This window comes from Pyxicephalus adspersus, chromosome 4 (genome assembly GCF_032062135.1).
Source record: "Pyxicephalus adspersus chromosome 4, UCB_Pads_2.0, whole genome shotgun sequence".
Taxonomy (NCBI): Eukaryota; Metazoa; Chordata; class Amphibia; order Anura; family Pyxicephalidae; genus Pyxicephalus; species Pyxicephalus adspersus.
The window spans coordinates 144,570,843-144,591,862 of NC_092861.1; the positions used below are offsets into that span (position 1 = coordinate 144,570,843).

A 21,020-nucleotide genomic window follows, 5' to 3' on the forward strand; every position below is an offset into this window, starting at 1 on the left:
ATATAATGTTGAATGTTTTTGATACCTCAGCTGAATGCAGCAACTTGCATTTAGTTTTATTTGCTGTTTAATGTTTGTTGAGAGGATTCTTTTTATAGAACAGCTTGCAGTAAGTCTATGATATGAGGTGCAGATGTCTACACTGAGAAGCCCTGTCACTTTAACTTATAGCTGGGGGCCCGGATCCTGAGCTGGGGTGTGCAGCGGTAGAGGGTAACACAAGGAGACTGCACAGCGTCCTGGAATATGCTTGCTTTATATTGCGCGTTATCATATCTACAAAAGAGAACAGAGGCAGGGACGCATTTTCTAAAAATGATAAACGCAGAACAAGAAGATCTACAAACCCCGTATATTCTATAGAATGGGCCACTGACTTATTCTGGGATGGATGGGGATTTTCTGACCCAGAAGAACAGAGACGGATATAGAACAACAATTTCTAAGGTCGTACGACCATTTGAAATAAAAGAAAGATGATGGCTTGACCTGCAGCAATATTGCAATGTCTTTGAGAACTTATGAATAACTGCTTGCCAACTTTTTATTAAAGTTTTGCAAATAATTGTTTCATAGATGACAAAAGGTTCCCACTGTTAGTTAAAGCTATTAGTGCCCACTTTGAGACGGTTATCTAACTGAAGCTTTCAGCTGAGAAATTTTATAACATCTTCAGTGACTCACTGCTATGATTTATTGGAACGTGTGTTTCAAATTTGGCTTAAGCTATTGAGCTCTGTATACAAAAGTCTTTTTTTTCAATAGATTGTAAAGGGATGGATTATGCCATGTAACATGGAGTTTAAAGCTCCCCCGGCTGGATGAAAAATACCCAAATATCAACATATACTATGGGCAGCACGGTCGCTCAGTGGTTAGCAATCTGGCGTTTGCAGCACTTGGTCCTGGTTCGAATCCTGGCCAGGACACTATCTGCAAGGAGTTTGCAGGGTCTCCCCGTGTTTGTGTGAGTTTCCTCTGGGTACTCCATTTTCCTCCCACATTCCAAAAACATGCAGTTAGGTTAATTGGCTTTCCCACAAAATTGACTTTAGACTGTGGTAATGTCTATGGTAGGGACATTAGATTGTGAGCTCTTTGAGGGACAGCTAGTGACTATATGTTGGTGCTATATAAATACTGTATAATAATATACTATTGTTTATTTTATGCACAAAAAATACATTTGTATTGCCCCTGGTCAGCCACATGGAGCATGAATTAATTTACTAGCTTATAATTTATATTAAATGTAATATTTCATATAAAAAATGCATTTATTTACATGTTTATGAATACAGAGCTGAATTGATATGTCAGGATAGGCGGAATTTTTTGTAGGAGGTTTTCCTAATTCTTGCAGGCTATTGGCTGATCTTTAACCCACCCCTCCCTGCATTGTCTGCCGGTGTTCTCCCCTTTCTCCCACCTATGTTACATGGATGACTAGGTCAGCTGACTCAAACTCCAATACTGCTGGCAGAGTTCCTTTACAGTGACATGACAGGTCCTCTTTAACCCATCCAATGTTTAGCGCAGGAATTCCTTTTTTTTTCTTTTTGTTCCTGGATTCTGCTAATGACCTGTGGAGGAACACCGCAGCAGTAATTTTACAGAAACGGTGGGCAGGTCACCATGACAGATGTTCCTAACATATGCAGAGAATTAATTACCCGCTAGTAAACAAAATCTGTGATGCGGAGAGTCATTTGGTCCAAATTTCTTTTGATTTTGCAATTATTAGCGGCTTAATTTTTCTTGATCAGCTGGACCCACTTGAATTTAAGTGTTTCTTAATGGGCTCGTCTGCACGTGTTCCTGAAATGCTGAAAGGGATTCTGTGATATGTGAAGTCGGAGAGCTGCAGAAACAACACAGGTACGGCTTTCACTGTATAAAGTCATGCTGACGCTGCCGAGTAATCAGCTGTGGAAAAATAGAGGGGTTTCCGATTTTGTGCCTGCAGCCTAAAGAAAAACTCTTGTTTGTTGCTATAGGTTGGTTTAGTAAATACATTTCCATTTAAAGGTATATGATTAGCCAATAACTAATTTTTCGGATGGCATAGATTGGGTTGAAATCCCAGCTACCTATTAATTTGCTTTCTGGGTCATGTTGCGGGATTCCCTTTATTTTTATGCAACAGGAAGTGGGAAATAAATCTGTAAAAAAGGTAAAAAGAATTTCCCTCCATGACAGATCAGATGACCCAGTTGTTCTAGATTTAGATTTTGGATTTTCACTTGACCAGGGTAGCTCGGACCTTCTAGCCCATCCCTTATAAACACCATTGCATAACTACCGCCTACTACCAAACCTCCCCCTGCTTACCAGCCACTCCCACCCATTAAATACCCCAACACAAAATCTTGGATTTTAAATTGGCTGGCGAGCAGCCGTTTATTTAAAACACCATTAAATAAAGTTAACTTTCCAAAATACTAGCCCAGCCCCCTCTAGCAACACTACCTTTTTCTTAACCCCTTACAAGCTCTGGGCTAGGCCTAGCACCCGGTCATGTGACCCTGCGCCTAATTCTTACGGCTACGGGCCTCTCTTTCCCTCCCAGTGGTAAGGAGGACGAATGGAGAGAGTGAATCTCATGGCCCTGTTTTAATAAAGCTCTCCATGGCTGGAGAAGATACACTTCATCAGTGAAAGATCCAACAAACCTGAAATGGATCTGGTACAGAACTGAAAACATTTGCTAACAAATAGCTAATGACTTTTAGGAAATCCATTCCAGGTTTGCTGGATCACTCAGCTTCACTGATGAAAGTGTATTCTCTCCAGCATTGGAGAGCTCTAAGAAATCAGGCTCACTGTGTTTGCAAAGTCAAAACTGGAATCTTAAGGGTCCACTTCTAATTCGATAATTCGATATTCACTGAAACATTCCTTGTAGAAAAACCACCACCTCCAGGTGTTTCAATGGCAAAAATTAATTCTTTGCAAAGGAATGTTTCAGTGAATGTCAGATTCACTGCTTTAAAAATAGACCCCTTAGACATCATCATCAAGTTTTCAGCTAATGCACTTGACTGCTGTAAATGAAAATCTTCCAGACATAGGCAGGTAAGAATCTAGAAAAAAATCTGTTGCATTTTAATTCTGTTCCTCTCCTGCAGCCTCCTTGCACTTCTTGTCTGCATGCACTCCATTTTTTTGTAGGATAGGTTTAATAATGGTGACTGTGAAACTTGTTAGGGGCCATTTGTAGTCTCTATGAAAAGCCCATGTGACAGGCTGACAACGCATGAAATATTTGGGAAGCAGGGACAGAGCGTTGTCACCCCATAACAGGAAAGGGCTGAACAAGGATGAACTTTGGACATGAAAAGCTTTTATGAGCTTTATTTGCGTGATTGAATTTACAGATAAAGGCCCGGTTAGTGCAATGTCGCATGTAAGGTGCATTGCGGCAGCATACTAATAATGCCAAATAATGCACAAAATAAAACACACACGGCTATTTTTCCTAATAAAACACAACACCAGGAATTTTATCATGCTACCACACCAATGGGTTGTCCTAACACGTTGGGATGCAAGTCCACAATGTATTACAGCGTGTTGGGGTAACACATGAATTTTTTCCATCGGTTGGTGATGTGTATAGTTGTTGCATTTTATTATTTATGTTTTTATTGTTATTATTATTTTATGATTACACCTGTGCTCCAGGTCACATAAGCTGCATCTTCATCATAGCTGGCACCACTCACAGCTCCAATGCTGGGGCCCACTGAACCTCCATGACACACCAACTTTACACAGGTAGGTTGTCTCCTTTGTAATGTGTAAAGGCGTTGGCATATTCTGATATTTTTTTTAATTTTTTAATTGTGATAGCAGCTATTCTGCAGGTTACATGGTTACATACCAGGGTAAAAAGTGGCACCGGCACAGCTCCAATCCTCAGACCCGCTCTGCCGTCATGCCACACCAAATCGTAACACAACAAAGGTAAGTTGTCTTCTTTGTAATTAGTATAGTTGCTTGCATATTCTGATTGATGTTTTAATATTTGTGATAGGGCCTGTGCTCCGGGTCACATAAGCCACACATGGGTTGAAGCTGGCATCGATTATATCATGACCCTCGGCATGCCAATGTACAACACAACAATGGTAGGTTGTTTCCTGTTTCCTATGGGGCAATATTGCATTTTAATATTGTTACTAATACCAGGTCAACCTCTACAGCATGACATTGAAAGCACAATGAAGGTAGGTTGCCATTTTTTGCAATTTGTAAAGTCATTTGCATATTATTATTGTTATTATTTGGTATTTATTTTTTTTAACTGCTACCAGCACTGGCCACATAAAAAACACCTAGGTAGAAGCTGGCACTAATTGCTTAACACCCATGGCGTGCCAAGTTGCAGCACAATTATTATTATTATTATTATTGAAGGTAAGTTGTCTTTGTAATATGTATAAATATTTGCACATTGTGATTTATTTTTTTGCTTTTAATTTGTGATCACACCTGTGCTCCCGATCATATAAGTCACACCTAGGTAGAAGCTGGCACCAATAACAGCCCTGATCCTGGGGCTCACACAACCCCCATGACACGCCAACCTACAGCAGAATGAAGGTAGGTTGTCTTTATTGTAAAATGTTTAGTTTTTGCATATTCCAATTATTTTTTTTTAATTTCCAACAGCACCCACACTCCAGGTAACTCACATAAGCCACACTGTGGTAGAAGCTGGCACCAATCACAGCTCCAGTCCTGGGCCCCACTGAATCTACACAACCTACCAACATACAGCACACTGAAGGTAGGTTTGTAATGTGTATAGTTGTTTGCATACTACAATTAATATTTTTTTAATTTTATTTTAATATATATTTAGTAAAGCACCAATGCTCCAGGTCACGTCACACCTGGGTAGAAGCTGGCACCAATCACAGCTCTCATCCTGGGGCTCACTTAACCCCCACCATATGCCAACTTATGAATGTAGGTTGTCCTTTTTTATAATATGTATAGTTGTTTGCATATTGAAATTATCTTTTTTTTCACCTACATTCCTGGTCACTCACATAAGCCACACCTGGGTAAAAGCTGGCATCTTAGCTCTGACACCAGAGCCCATACAGCTACATGGCACACCAGGAATACACAGCAACAGTGAAGGTAGGTTGTCTTGTTTGTCATATATAGTTCTTTGCATTTTGCATTTGCCTTTTTAGCTTTTGCTTATTTTCTGGTTTCACATTCAGCACCTGGGTAGAAGTTGGCACCAACCACAGCTCTCTTACCAAGGCCCTCGGCACACCAATGTACAGCACAATGAAGGTAGGTTGTGTCCCGTGTCCTATGGGAAATTATTACATTTTAATACTGTTACTAGTTTTTTATTTTTGTTTTTTTTTTCTTACTTAAAGGCAAGACACTACTCAAACGATTGCCATATCCTGCGCAATGCACCGCAGCTTAATTACCCGACGGCCACGCTATTCTATGAAAGTTGTAGCAATTATAAGAACAGATAATAGATTCTGGATGAAAAGCCATCACAGGCGGGCCAGAAATATTTTTACAGTCTAATATCTAATGGTAACAATTAAAATGAGGAAGGTTCGGTCAATTCCCTGTTCACAAGTTTACTTAATTAAAAGAGCAGTTTATGCGAGCCTCCAACTGGCGTCTGTAAATCTATTGGAAACTACTCTTAATACAATTAAAATCGCATTTTGCAGGCTAAAACATATGAAATAATTGGACGGTTCTCTGCGGATTTATGGTTATTACGCTTCCCAAAAAAATAAGCGTCTCATACAAATAGCGTTTAGTTAAAGGGCAACTGATGTTAAATTTGTTATTCCTTTTCTGGTTTGCATTTTCCTAATTGAGAAATAAAATCATATATTCTCATAAAATGTTTGCTTTGCTCAGCTTCCTATAGAGCTTTACAAATCTAAAGTATCCTCATTAAAGGGAATCTCGACTGCAACAAGTAAAATCTATCAGTGAACATTAATGCATAGCAGGAAGGAAAGAAGAAAAAGTCGGATTCATTTCCTTAGGGTAAAGCTTCGTACAGAAGTCTGATCTTTCATCCAATCTTTCGCCCAACCTTTCGTGATTATTTCCAGTGATGGATGAATAAATGAGCACTGTACATGCAATGCCGTTCTGTTCTATGGGGAGGAGAGGGGGGAAAGGAATAAGTTGTTACCAAATGGTCGATAAATGAATGAACAACCACGGTGCAATTCTTTGAAGGAAAGGGCAGCGGAATACAGCTCGCTTGTGGTACATTGGGGAATGACCGTTCGTGACTAGGGATGAGCGAGCAAGCTTTTAAAACTCAATCTTGTGGCGAATTCGGCCGTTCTCGCTTACCGGAATTGTAAGCGAGAATGGCCAAAGTAAAATCGCCGATTGAGCCCAAATTCATTGACTGCATTCATCGATCAGCTCAGTGTGTGCTTTCCTCAGCCAGTCAGGGAGCACTAGAGGTTTTGAATGGGGAGACTTGTCCCCATTTAACCTCTAGTGCTGGTGATCTTCTCAATGAATGCGGCCGTGGCCACATTCATTGGGAACAGTGTGCGATTCCCTGCACTTAATTAACCTCTAGTGCCCCTGGGATCACAAACAGGAGGATTCCCAGGGAATCCTGTGAATCCTCCTGTTATAATTTCCTTGATCTTCCGATGGTTCTGCAAAATTTCGGCAAGCTGATTTTGCTGAACCATCAGAAGTTCGAGGAAATTTTCGCAAGAATGCCAGAGGCATTCTCACTCATTTCCTATTCGTGACAAATGCAGTGCATTTATTTGGAGGAGAGCACAGTGGGGTTCAGCTTGCTTGTGGTTGATTGGTGAACGACCATTTGGTAACAACCACAGTTCATTTCAATGGAGGGGAGAATAGTGCAGTAAAGCTTGCTTGCAGAAGATTGGGTAAATGATCAGTTGGGATACACACAGTGGGATACAGCTCGCTCATGGTGGTTTGGTGAAAGACCATTAGGTAACAGCCACAGTGCAATTCTATGGAGGAGAGCACAGTTGGGTACAGCTTACCCATGGTTAATTGATGAATGACATTGGGGTGCCACTGTACACATGTCAGATTTTTGCCTGAGACAAGCACGACCGCCCATCCTAGACAACTATCTGATGTGTGTACATAGCTCAATTTCGAAGGGGAGTTGAAGTTGCAGTGCAGTTAACACTTCTTCCCCACAACCAGGAACCATGCCCACGGTTCAAGAAGCTACATGTACCATCTCACCTGTGGCCACTCATAGGGAATAAATGGAGTTTCTAGGAAGTAGTTGAATACCAACCATTGTTGGATCATGCTATAAAGTCATGTAAAACGGTGGTTGCGGCTGCCAGCTGCTGAAAGTCACATCGAGAGCCACGGAACTAAGCGTTAATGTTTCCTTGGATTTTATAATATATATTATACCTATTGCTCCATGTATACATGTTTTCACCCAACTTTTACCCAAAAGTTGCACAATTATCTCATTGGATTCAATTGGAAAATGTGTAAAATAACTTTTACTCATGATTTATACATCTTTCTGATTGAATGTGGTAATAAAAAGGTAGAAATTTGAAGTAAAGTTGGATAAATCATGGATAAAGATATTCATAAATAGACTACTTGCTTTTTAGCAGGTATTTGCAGTGATTTTGAATAGGATAATGACTACATGGCTGGCCTTTGCAGCACCAGGTTTGAATCTTGGCCAGGGCACCATCTGCAACGAGTTTGCATGTTCTCTTGTGCTTGTGTGGGTTTCCTCTGGGTACTCCGGTTTCCTCCCACATTCCTAAAACATTCAGTTAGGTTAATTGTCTTTCCCCAAAAATTGACATTAGACTGTGGTAATGGTAGGAACGTTAGATTGTGAGCCCCATTGAGGGACAGCTAGTGACTGTGGATTTTGTAAAGTGCTGCGTAATATGGTGCTGCTATATAAATACAAGATAATAATAATATAACTTTGTACAGAGATGGGATATTCAACCCAATTCTCATTTTGTGCGGCAGCTGGTCATACGCATGGAATGTCCTCTTCTTCTATGGATCTTTTCCCAGTATTGGATAATCCTCAATGATGCAGAAACCATCACTCGTGATGACGTCAGCACCTCTCCCTGCATATTTACATTGTAGGTACAGGGCACTCGAGTTGTACTCCCATAATGGGTGGGTCCATAACACCCTGCATTAATAGTATGTCCAAAAACTTTTAGGCTGAATGTCACTGCAGGGGTTGAACTACTTTGGGAGGTAGGAGACAACATCAGAGAGGAGAACAGTATTGCATTGTGAGCTGCACTTTATTATTTTACAACCTCTGGCATTAAAGAATAGCAGTCGGATCTTTATTGCTAGAGGGGCGTTTCTTTACAGTGGGTGATACTTTATGAGTTAGAAAAACTTACAGAAGATCACGCTAGTTCCAGGTGCCAGGAGACTCAAACCAAATCACTAGACTTCCTACTCCAAGAACAAATAGGCTGGCAATATCAGCTCTGTGATTGTATTCTCACCGTTCTGAATCAAGAAAAAAAAAGAAACTCCTTTGATGTATGGCTCTCTTGACGATGTTCCTGGAAGATATTTGGCCGGGAGCATGAATGATTGGCGCCTGCTTGTCGTAGCCGGTGTACCTCCTTGTAACAGGTGCTGTAGAAACACATATTCGGCCCAATCTATTGGTTACAAGAAGTTTGTTTATGGCGATGATGAAGAGACCAGACAGCTCACTTAAGAGAAGAGGCTATTTTTTATTAAATTTCTTACTCTACCTATTGATTTCCTGTCTGTTTTCCCAGAAACGTGACCCATCATGTGAAATAGAGAGGCCTTTAGAGGAACGCTCACCACAACATTCCTCACGTTGACTGGCGAAATGGATTTAACATTTGCTTTTGGCCCCTTCTTCATTATCTGTTGTTTATTACGGGACCGAACAAAGTGATAAAGACAGCCCCAAACCGCTAAACAAAATGTCTGTTTGTGTCTTTTTCTGAAGGGATACAACGTGGTAAAGATCTTGGTCACAGAGAAAGTTTTAAATCATGGAGGACAACCAGGGGCTTATTTAAACTGGACCTGGACCTGAAAGTGAAGATTTAATATGAAGATGAGGAACCATCTAAAATGTTAATTGTTCCCAGGTCCTAAATCATGAGTAAAAGTTTAAATGTATTTATTATTCAGTAAATTTTTAACAAAATTTTACAATATACATTTTGTAAAATTTGGGTAAAGGTTTGGTAAATCCTGGTTGAAAGCATTTATGAGCATGTATTTCGCTGTTGGCCTGGAGCTTTGTGTTGGTATATGTTAATTTTCCTGCATCTTAATATGAGCCAATTAGAATGTTTATATCACAACTAACATGAAACACAACTGAAAATGTCTTTGGTGGTTGCTTGTCAGTAGTTGGGAGTGCTTTATATTTCACTCAGCAATTTCTAGTTTGATACCAGACTGCTTGGTCATTGTTTTGCTCAATCATACCATTAGTAGTGTCACTAAGACAAGGGCAGGTATAGGAAGGTTCAATGTGTGCCCCGGACCCTCCCCAGCCACAAGTGGCGCCCACGGGGGCCCACATCATTTTGGTGGGGAAGTTCTATACAGGGGTCCACTTTAGGCCAATTCTACCAAGGCATAAAGGGCTTCTGTCAAAATAAAATGGCACTCCAGTCATGTTTGTAAAAGAGTTAAGTAAGCCTTAAAGCCCTTTGAATTAATGTACTCCAAGTTGAGCTATCCTTTTAATGTACCCTACTTTAACTCCAGCAACCCCTCATCAATGTTACTCATCAATGTTCCACAGTAATCTTCCCTCTACAACTGGTGAGATCAGCACTGCCTGTCCATTGAAAGTCTACCAGCCCGTCTCTAGGCTCTTCTTCTGTTCTCTACAAAATAAATTGTACACCACTCAGAGTTGTGGAACTTGACTCAGGTATCACAGATTGCACTTCTGCACCAACATATCAACTCATACCAGATTTTAAAAGCTACCAGTGGAATCTTTCACAATAAATCAGATCATAGCAGCCACTTTTCAGGAACCAGAACTCAAATCATCAGTGTAATAAATTCAACTCAAAATAGCATAACCAAAAATAAAGCTTAACTTAAAAAGGCACATGTTACTGGTCATATTGCTGTTATACCAGGCCCCTCAGCTACACCACATTGCCATGACATCTACAAATTACTAGCAAACAGCCTATGGCACCAATACGAGGTCACTAAAACTTGACCTAATGAATGGACACCATATTTGAGACAAGTCAATAGCCAACCAAGCCAAGTTACACATTGACCAGTATAACCACCTTCATAGACCCAACAAGCCTGCCAATTTGCCATGAGAAGGGTTATCAGACCCAAATCATTGACCTCAACCTTCTAGAACAGTGTTGTTTAACCTGGGTTTCTCTAGAGGTTGCTAGGGGTTCCTTGGGGAATAAACAATTTGGATCTCTCAGGTCAACTTAACTGATACCTTTTTTCTTTTTGGCTGTAAGGGTGATGTTCCTCCCACTGGCCAGCAATGTGAAAGCAATTCCTTCATATGACGACCACACTAATGTACTGTGTGAGCTGTGAATATAATATTATAGCAGGGGTTCCCTGGAGATCTGAAAGTTTTTTCAAGGGTTCCCTCATGTTAAAAAGGAAAAGATACTCTGTTCTAAATACCAATCAAAGTAAGGTGTGGGGAGTTTGAAGTTTATCCTAACCATTCCTGGAACCAGATTCATTTATTCTTTCCTAGCCCCAGAAGCCTCCCCTGATTAGTCTCCAACCATTCAATTTTATGAATTCTCTTTCTTTCATTGTACATTCTGCTAGATGGTATTTCCATTCCTACCTGTCCTGCTTATTAACCTGCTCATGGGGTGCAGGCTTTAGCGGGTGTTGAGGTTGGATTTTGTCTTGGAGACAAAGGCATGTAAAATGTCATGGCGAGTGCACTTGTCAACCACTTCAGTAGACTTGGGGAACTTTTCAAACACCTGGGCAGAAATTTTTAGGCATTTTGTGGGAAGAAGTAGGCACAAATGACATTTTCACTTCCTATACTCTTCCAGTTCCTGTGCTCCTATAGAATTTTAGGTGTTTGTAACTGCATGCCAATTGCCTTCAAACCGATCCGGGGTGCCTATTACACCGCAATAGCCCATCTTGCTTAAAATTGGGTGGTGCAAAGTGCAGCAACTTATGACAACAAACTTAGTACATCTTTCCTCTCTTTTAGACACTTGTAAACAAAAACATAAAAACCTGCTACAGATTTATAAACTTTTCCTCTGAAATCAGCCTGCTGGCCCCCTCTGCAGCTTGTTCCTGTACGGGCAGCAGCACTGCGACAGCAACAGTTGCTCTATGACGGTTTCCAGGCACTGCATCCCTGCCTTTGCGCACAAACAACAGGTGGAACAGACGGTCAGCCGCTCAGATCTGCCTGGATTCTACGCTCTCTTCTGATTCGCTGGATGAGCCGGTGGACTCTAAATTAGGCAGAGAGACACAGGCGAAGATGTATTTCTGTGCTGACACATTCAATGACTTCATACTGGATGGGGATAATTTATGGACAAGATCAAGTTAAAAGTTCTGTTGCTTTTGTGAGGCAATAAGCCTAGAGGTTTAATTCATTTCCTGGCAAATGCGCATGAGATGAATTTTTATACCAATGTTATGAAGCTTCTACTGCAAAGCCTGCCTAGAAACAGCACTCACTCCAAGTAATGACATGCTATCTCCACAGCAGCACATTACACAAATTTAAGCTCTGCACCCTCTGCCTTTCTGGATATAAGACACTGGAGGATAACCTACACAACTTTGGCTGCTGAAAAGCTACAAGACTTTTTTTTTTCTTACAGGAAACTTAATATTTGCAGCTCAACTGCCAGGCAGATTACAAAGCAAATGCCTCTGGTTTGTTGTAATAGAGACACTGATGCTATATTAGATAATAAACGTAGACTAAAATGGTGCACATTTGGTCTTTGTCTTGTGTTATTCTGTGTGTATATATTTCCTCAGCAATCTGTTGTACGATCCTGGACCCACTTGGAAGTGTTGGAGGCTTCTTTATCCCTTTGGCCCATGCCTTCTCCTATACCTTCGCTGGTGTACCAGAGCTCCCCACCGATAATTGTGGTCTCCTGGCCAGTCTTTATTGACTGCTTGCTGAGCTGGCTCAACAGAGACCTACTAGATAAAATTGATATGTTTTAGCTCAAAGTATGTAGACAAATGTAATACCCCCTTTTGCAGACCATAAAAAATGGTGGAAGTGGGAAGAGTTGGAGGTTTTCTGGCAAGAGATAGCTTATAAAGTGGAATAGATTAACACAGATTTAATCTTTAAAGGTGAAATCCTTTTCTGCTTCTGTCTTCGCTGTTCTACATACTGTATATACTTGATTGTAAACCTGCTTGAGTATAAACCCCAAATTCAGACAGGTAAAAATAGTCTACTTGACTATAAACATAGTGAGCTTGGTTCACAGTTGTGGGCGGCCTTGCTGGGGATGGCTGGTATGGCTGGTATGGCTTCCTCTCCTTGTTGCAGCCATGGGTCTCTCAGTTGTTGCTCACATGTATGTCCCTCCACTCTATTGCTCGCCCCATCATTCAACCTATTATGGTTACCATTCCCAGCACATCAGGCCAACAGTACTCCTTGACAAGCCCTCGGCCTTTAAACAGGTGAGCTGGTTTTTGGGAAGAGTTTTGCACATATCAAAAATGACCCGATGGGTGTATGTTAGTTTGATGGAGTCAGCAGACCACCCTAGGTAAATGAGGGACTTGAAATCCAATTAATGAAAGTGGGCATCCAATTAATTAAGTGAGCAAGAGACAGTCAAGCTGGGGAGACAAGAGCCAGATGATGCTGAATGTCCTCCAGCCATGAAATGAAGCGGGCTCAATCTGACTTGTTGCAGCTTTTAATGCACATTGTGGAAAGCACAAGAGTTAGCAATTAAGGTAAGCAGTTGTGTTTTATATGCTCACTTGCAGTGTTTTACCTTTGTTTAAGGTATTGTATTTACTTTAAATGCACCTCTGAGCTTGCTTGAACATATAACTAGTCAAAGACAAGTCAATACCCTGACACAGCCTCTCAACCACTTCTGTAAGCATCTAATTACTGTCTATGTTGACCCAGCCACTCCACCACTCCATATATAAACTTTTATGTAAATGCTGGGAGAGAAGCAAAAGCGGCCACTAAAGAATGCCATTTAAGTTACACATTTAGGCCTGCTGGGGCTGTTGACATCGCATCCAAGATGGCGGAGTCCAGGGCTTTGGATATCCATACATTGATGGCTGTTACAGAAAAACACCATGCCCAACATCGATTAAATGCACCTTATTGGAAGATTTTTGTTGAAGTTTATGAACTGGCAACAGGGCCTCTTTAACTTACCTTTAAAATACCAACTCAGACAGAAAAGTTTTTGGATGGTGGATCAACCCTAGAAGTAAGATTTGCAATAAAAGGAAAAAACATTACAGACACGCTATTACAATCCAGCTGTAGTCAGTAGTACAAAATACACTTTGGTAAGGCATTAACAGAAACATGAATATCATACATAAATAGATGGAAACAGCTTATTAAAGCTCATTACCCAGCAACACACACATTGATAAATCTGCTTCGATTTAATCCCTGATGGGACCTGATTTTTTTTTTCCTGTGCCTGTAATCGGAAGAAAAGGCCGTAAATTGCGCGAAGGGCTACAGACATTTACAAATAGGCATTGCTCAAGATGTGCAATATGGCATTAAATTAAACCATCATGGTCTCACTCATTTCCTCTTTGCCTTGCCTTCTGTATAGGTATTCTAGGGAAAGGAGAATAAGAAGCTTTATGAATATAGGTCAAGGCATTAATATAAATTTGATCACCTCCTTTTTTATTTTCCAACGGTTGGCCGTTATAAATCACCACTCTTATCCGCCTACTCCCCCCCACGCACTCCGCAGCCCCCTCTAAACCATCCACCAGCACTTCACTCTTCCATGCTGAATGTGAATGTTGGAATGTGAATGGGTGACAAGGGTATCTATATATAATATTAATGGTGCTTGGGAGGATCTGTAGGAGATGGGATTGCTCGCCAAGTAACGAGTGATCAGAGCAGAACACCTCATCCCCAGTTACATGCTTTACATCATCTGCAGGACAAATGTAAGATCATTAAACAAAAAGAAGCCGGGCATTCTGTGAGGAAATGGCTACGCTGGAGGTACTAATCAATCTAGCCAGTCGGCTTACCCTCCAATACTGTCACCCAGCTTGGAGAAAACAGATTGCTGCACAGATCATGGGCTAGCTAAACTACAATACCGGCTGTTAGCTAAGATTTACTTAGGGGACTGGATCTCACTGCTCTGCTTGCGTTTAAAGATTTTCAGTTTTATTTTACATTTTGCTTTTTTATTATGTTTAGAAACTGGTAAAATATACAATGTGAAAGGTAAGCATCAAATACTTCGGCTGCAAAGAGGTATTTCAGGCTCCAGTTCAGTTTCCATATGACTTGCCCACCTTTATTCATAAAAACAGCAATAAAAATAAGCAAATTCTCCCTCGCAGGGTATTAGTGTCATCACAGCATGATGGCAAAACATAAAACTTAAGTCCCCTGGCTCTCTGTGCCCAACCTGCCCACCTGAGCCACTTGGCCCCAGGCTGCAACTTCCTCTAGTCTGAAAGATCAGCTTCCTTTTATCATCATTGGCCAGGTGGGAGCCATTACCAATTTCTGGCCTGGTAGGGGGAGTGCCTGGCCCACCCATTCCTTCCAGGACACTTCGAACCTGGATCCCACATAAAGAGCTGCAAATTCCGCAGCAACTCAATTACGCATTGGCTTGTCTACACCCTTTTATCGCTTTTCCAGGCGAGAGGGGGTGGATGATCCCAAATAACCCCCAAATTTGACATCATATACTTGATTCCACCACAATAGTTAAAAATTGTAAAAATCCCTATTTTACAAAAACATCCACTCCATGGGGCCCTTACACTGCAATGTTGGGATTTGTAAGAAGAAAGCCCAGCACTAGTGCTGAAGTTGTTGATTGCTGCTGTAGATTGAAATCTTTCCCCCCTACTTTGAGGTCATGGTATTCAGGTTAGTGTTGGAAGCTGAGCTATTTTAGAAAGCCACTCTGTTTAAATCATTGAAAATAAGGCTAAGGTCCCCCTTTACACTGAAGTGAAACGCAGATATTTTTTTAATGGACCTTGTCCCCATGCTAACAATAATGCAAACATCTTATCATTATACTGTATATGTCTAATAACCATGTTTTGGCCATTCAATCATTGATGATCTTGTATTAATGATAAGGGTTGGGACTGCTGCTGTCCACCACTATCTTGGATGTGATAAATGCAGTCAATGGCAAACTCAAAGCTGTCCCTCTAATGACACTGAGTTGTATTCCCCTGATACTTATGTTTGAGTTTTACTGAGCAACCTCCCATTTATCTGATGACAGAGCAGAGAGGCTGATAGAAGAATATACTGAATAATGCCAGCAGTGCTACCCCATCCACGTTTAACATATTCCTGCTGCCTTCTGTACATTTTTTGTGTAATTTCTGCTCCAATTGGCACTTTTGTTAAATTACTCTGAGTGCACAGATAATAAATTGCTTATCCTGCCTAAAATTCTAAAATTTACTGATAAAGAGCAGTACGGGCTCCTTCTTGGAGGTCTGGTGACAGGGTCTCTTTTTTATTACTATAACACAAGGTCCACTTTAACATACATTCTATGACCAAAGGTCTGCAGACATTTAACTTTAAGTTGCCCTTTCCACCACAACCAAACCCCTTTGTGGCAACAACAGCCACAACTTTTTTTGGGAAGGCTTTGCACAAGATTCTGGACTGTGTGTGTGGGAATTTGTGTCCATTCAACCAAACAGTGCATTTGTGAGTTCAGATAGAGATGTTAGATGAAAAGACCTTGTTTGAATCCAGCATTAGAATTCATTCAGGTGCTCAGTAGGGTTGAGATCAGAGCTCTGTGCAGGACACTCAAGTTCTTTCATACCCAAACCATGACTTTATGGAGCTATCTTTGTACATATAGGCACAGACATGCCGGAACAGAAAAGGGTCCTCCCTGAATGGTTAACATAAGGGCAAAATTGTCTAAAATGTCTATCTTTGCTGTAGTAGTAACTGTACCCTTCACTGGAAACACCTAAACTCAATCATTTGGAGATTGTCCACACTGTCTACATCTTTAAGGTTTATAGTAAAATGGCCATAAAAGGTTCTATATCATCGGTCGCCAACTGGTGGTCCGCGGACTACTGGTGGTCCATGAGAAAAGTTTGGTTGTCCCCCTGTATAGACTTAACTGGCCCACAACCTAACTCTCTTGGTTAAACTATGTATGCCTATGCGGTGATGTTTTACAGATCCAGCTCTGACCATATAGAACAGTGGTCGCCAACCTTTCAGACCTCACAGACTACTAAATAGGCAGAATCCGGACCGAGCATGCGTGGAGAGCTGCGTGTCACTCAAAGGGGAAGAAACTTCCCCCAGAGTGACATCTTGATGCCAGATCCCAGCAACTTTTGTTGGGTTCACAGCCCTGCGCTACTGTCCCCCCGGGATATTTAGCAAGCAGGTCTGAGTCTGCGATGGGAGAGTGGGTGGGTTCTGGCATCAGCCCATAGGCATACATAGTTTAACCAAACCTGAACTATGACAATCTTTATCTAAAACATCCTATTATTGTCACATTAATCACCTGAAGTAGCAGAATTGTGGAGAGCTTTCCACCGATCTGAGGACTTCTGCAGAAAACTCCGGATCCCAGGGGGGCACCACCATTTTTGTTTCTTGTCCTGTAGCTGAAAAATAAATCTTACAATTGATCATCACAATAAGCTGGCCGACATGCCACATAGTGATCACTGCTCCCTTTGCTATTTTAAGAAAGGGAATTGAATATTAATATACTCAAAGGAGAGGAGCAAGTGCAAGGAAGCCACTTTCTGACTATTGACTGGTACAGAATTGACAAGCAAGAAATAAGAATATATAAGAAATACATTTTTAAATATGGTCAAGGATAAAGAAATATATAATCTTATCATAGCACCATAAAAAATTTTTTTATATCTAGATCACATTTTGTAGTTACAATGAACCAAAAAGTTGCAACATATACCTTATGGTAAAAGTCCCCATGGAGGAGAGAACAAAGTGTGACAGGATCCAATGCCGCTCTTGGTCAAACCATTCTCAGCTGGTTCTGGTATCAACACCTTGCTGTATTAACTATATTTATTCTGTGTGCCCTTACTTGTTGTTCTTCCAGCTGGCAACAAATGTGGCATGCATGCCATCAAGTGATGTAAGCATGGCATCTCTTCTGGACTAACGTGCTCCCGGGAAGTGTCAACCAGTGTACATGGATCAGGGAAACTGATATATATATATAGTTTGATATATATACAATCTAATTTGATATACCTGTATAAAGAACACAACGGCATAAATACTAAATAATGTTTTTTATATAATCTTTTCTCAGGTGAGGCTTTTATTTAAAAAAAAAAAGATGTCTAAAGTTCAGGTACATGTTAACCTCCATAAGCACCACCCCATCCAATAAACACTCTATGGATATACAGTAACATCTTTTGAATGAACTCACCCACAGGTCCTTAGCTGAGCATCCCATAGCAACTATTTAAAATGACTTTCTATTACTATTAATATTGTGTTGACCTTTATATCACCCATCAGCTATTATAAATGCAGCCTTGTGCTAGGAAGGTTTGTCAATTTTACCAACAAATATCTACAACAAGAGTAAATTCCCACCAAAGGAAATCGAATGAAAGGAGATGGACTAATAAACGTGGCCGTTCTACAAAGGCGTACTCTCTTCAATTGCCCAATGACCCATTCATGTGAACACAATTCAATACTGTCTAAGTCAAAACGCATGTTAACATTTACTAAAAATTACAACTTAACGGCGCGATGGCCTGCAGAGTCAATCCAAACAGAAAATATCTTTGGCTATTTGTTCATCCGTTACGGACAGTTACACAGGGAATTATTCACTTATTCCAAGCTGGTTCCCATCTGAGCATTGAATAAGTATTGGCATGTCTATAAGAGGCTGTGATTGTTGATTTGTAGTTTATTGACAGTTCGCTGTGGGTGAGTTGAGCTCTTCCCAGGTTCTGTTTTGGGAGTTTATAAGGACCAGCTTACCCCTACATAATAAAGAGGGCGAGAGGCCATATCTCAAGCTTGGAGAAACTTTATAGCAGGCTAAGGTTGGCATTAGGGGTTGATTTGCCCTACACCTCTTCCTTTTTATCAGTGTATCTGCAGGCGATGAACACTAATAGTATGGAAGAGTGAAAAGTTGGTAATTCGTCAGCAATCGTTGAGATGTGGACAAGTGACTTTATCTAAGCTGAGCATATGCCATCAGTCTTCTACAGGCGCAAGGAAGCGTGCAGATCCTGCTGCACCTGTGACCCAATCAAAAGCTACAGGCTCACGTCAAGTGACACCAGAAAGGCACAGTTACTGTCCCACTTACATTTCTGACATGGTTAAAAAATACTCCCCCTGCCGCTCCCTCCGCTCCTCCAATGATCTACTAATGACTTCCTCACTCATAACCTCATCACACGCACGGTTACAAGACTTCTCTAGAGCTGCTCCAACTCTCTGGAATGGTCTTCCTCGCCCTATTCGGCTTGCTCCTACTTTCTGCTCATTTAAAAGAGCGCTCAAAACTCATTTTTTCAAACTTGCCTACCCATCTTCTTCTGTCTGCTAAACCCTCATTACCTCCCACCACTACATATCGCCCATCATATTGTGTGTGAAATTCCCCCACCTACTAGATTGTAAGCTCTTCGGGGCAGGGTCCTCTCCTCCTGTATCACTGTCTGTATTAGTCTGTCATTTGCAATCCTTATTTAATGTACAGCGCTGCGTAATATGTTGGCGCTATATAAATCCTGTTTAATAATAATAATAATAATAATAATAATGTTCAGCAGTCATAAAGCAAGGTTGAGAGATGGCAAGATGATGTTGCAATGAATGAGAGGGTCCTAAGATACTAGACATTTACATTACTATGACATTGTTATTGAAACAGATGTAAAGTCAAAGCTTTGCCTCCCAGCTATCTGCCAGTTGGCCATGTGATCCAAGGTCTTGGTATTGTTCACACAATGGACTTTAATGATGGACTTTAAGGGACTGACTTTAAACAGACACCATCATCTTACTCATTTAGAAAAAAAGTACCTGTGGCCAAGATCACTCCCGAGTGATCTTGGCTTCCGTCACAGCCGTCCACCAACTGGTTATGTGCTTAATGGACCTCACGTTAATGTTGGTCGAGAAGTGAGCTCATTCCCTGTCATGTGACAGTGATCAGGCTAACTGATTGGCCATTACTCCTCCCCCCTTCCCCTTTATCACATTGGAGGAATTGATTGCTCCGCCATAGTTATAGGTTCTAGGTATATAGGTCCCCAGCTATAAAGCGGAAGGTGTGGCAGTGGTGGGGGGTGCTGGCATTGTCAGTATCAAAGGACAAGGGCTTTTCTAGATGATTGTCACTGTGTCCTGAATGGCTAAGATGGTTTTTTAAAGGCAAAGATGGACAATCAGTGGCTTTCTTGGGAATCCAAGATTTTTTGTTAAAGGTTCAATGCACCTGAGGACAGCCAGGGATGGTAATTTATCTATAGGACCATGAGTCCTATAGATAAGAATAGCCCTGGGTGGTTCTCTTTGTAAACCCATTCAATGTATTTCAGTTGCACTGATACAAGGACTTTAAGAGAAGTAAATGGTTAAGACAAGAACGAAAAACTGTGCCCCAATATCACAAAATATATATTCTGAAATATTTAATTCGCTGCAGATTGTGCCAGATGACTGACCCTATTCTGAGAAATATGTCACTCCACGTATGTAAACTTGTCCCGTGTAACCGTCCTTGACCCCAGTCAACATTTATTTGTGCAAACGTGCATGTTTCAGCCTTATAGTTAGAGGGTTTGAAGAATAACTGATCGGGGTCATGGCACAAAAGTGTGACTGGGAAAAGCACATTTTACATAAACTGCAGGCTAATAGGTTTACAGATAAAATGCTGCAAGTTCAGAACGAGGGAGGACGACATGAATATCCCACTAAGGTGCGGAAATGTTACTGCAAATCAGCACATTTAAGTAGATATCAAAATAATCAGGTTTAAAGAACTCTAAAATACACTGTTATCTAAATGGTGGCTTAAAGTTAAGCATAAAATGTGTGCAAAGGAACAATTTTACTAACCAAATCATTTGTATTTTTTTGCTTATCCAGTCCAGGGAGATTGCTCAGCTCTGTTACATAGCATGGTCATATCTGGCAAGTAAAGGAAACAGAATTTATTTTCTGCTGCAATAACAAGTCTTGTCACTTCCTCAGTCTGTGATTGGGCACAGTAAGGGGAAGCAGCAGACTTTTAGGTTTATTTCTCTGTTTACTTGCTACTCTAACAGCATGCTCTTTGTGCATGGAAACTGCAGCTTTAAAGTGCTTCTGTTATGTGTAAAGCAGGGTTGCAGTGTTGTGGGACTGTAGTTACGTCCACTCTGCAGTTCATGATTCCTTTAAATTGAGACAAAAATGTTAAGTTTTGTTGCTAAAATAAACTAGATCAAGACAGGGTACTCAGTGTCCTTTCCAGTGTCACGGTGCCGCAGGGCAGGTTAGCGGACCCTCCGTGAGATGTGCGCGGGGCACAGAGACTAAGCAGCTACCAGGTCTTCAACAGAGCCCCTAGAGGTGAGGAGGTTACGCTGCGGGCAACTGACAGGTTGTGGCCCCCATGCACACAGAGGAAGGTAAATGCTGACGGATAAGAATCAGATGAGGTGCAGGAACGTAAGACAGAATCGAGGTCAAA

The 21,020-nt window shown here is 41.1% G+C and overlaps 1 long non-coding RNA gene across 2 annotated transcripts; it reads right to left on the minus strand.

Annotated features, from left to right (window-relative positions):
* Positions 1–2,444: 2,444 nt before the first annotated feature.
* On the minus strand, positions 2,445–20,501 carry LOC140329537 (uncharacterized). Of its 2 annotated transcripts, none has more exons than XR_011920507.1 (4): positions 20,405–20,501; positions 16,824–16,926; positions 13,463–13,511; positions 2,445–11,525 (listed from the first exon to the last, which is right to left on the minus strand). It is a non-coding gene; the product is annotated as an uncharacterized lncRNA (long non-coding RNA). The 2 variants fall into 2 exon arrangements; XR_011920506.1 differs by having other exon boundaries at positions 2,445–12,237.
* Between the last annotated feature and the right edge of the window lie 519 nt (positions 20,502–21,020).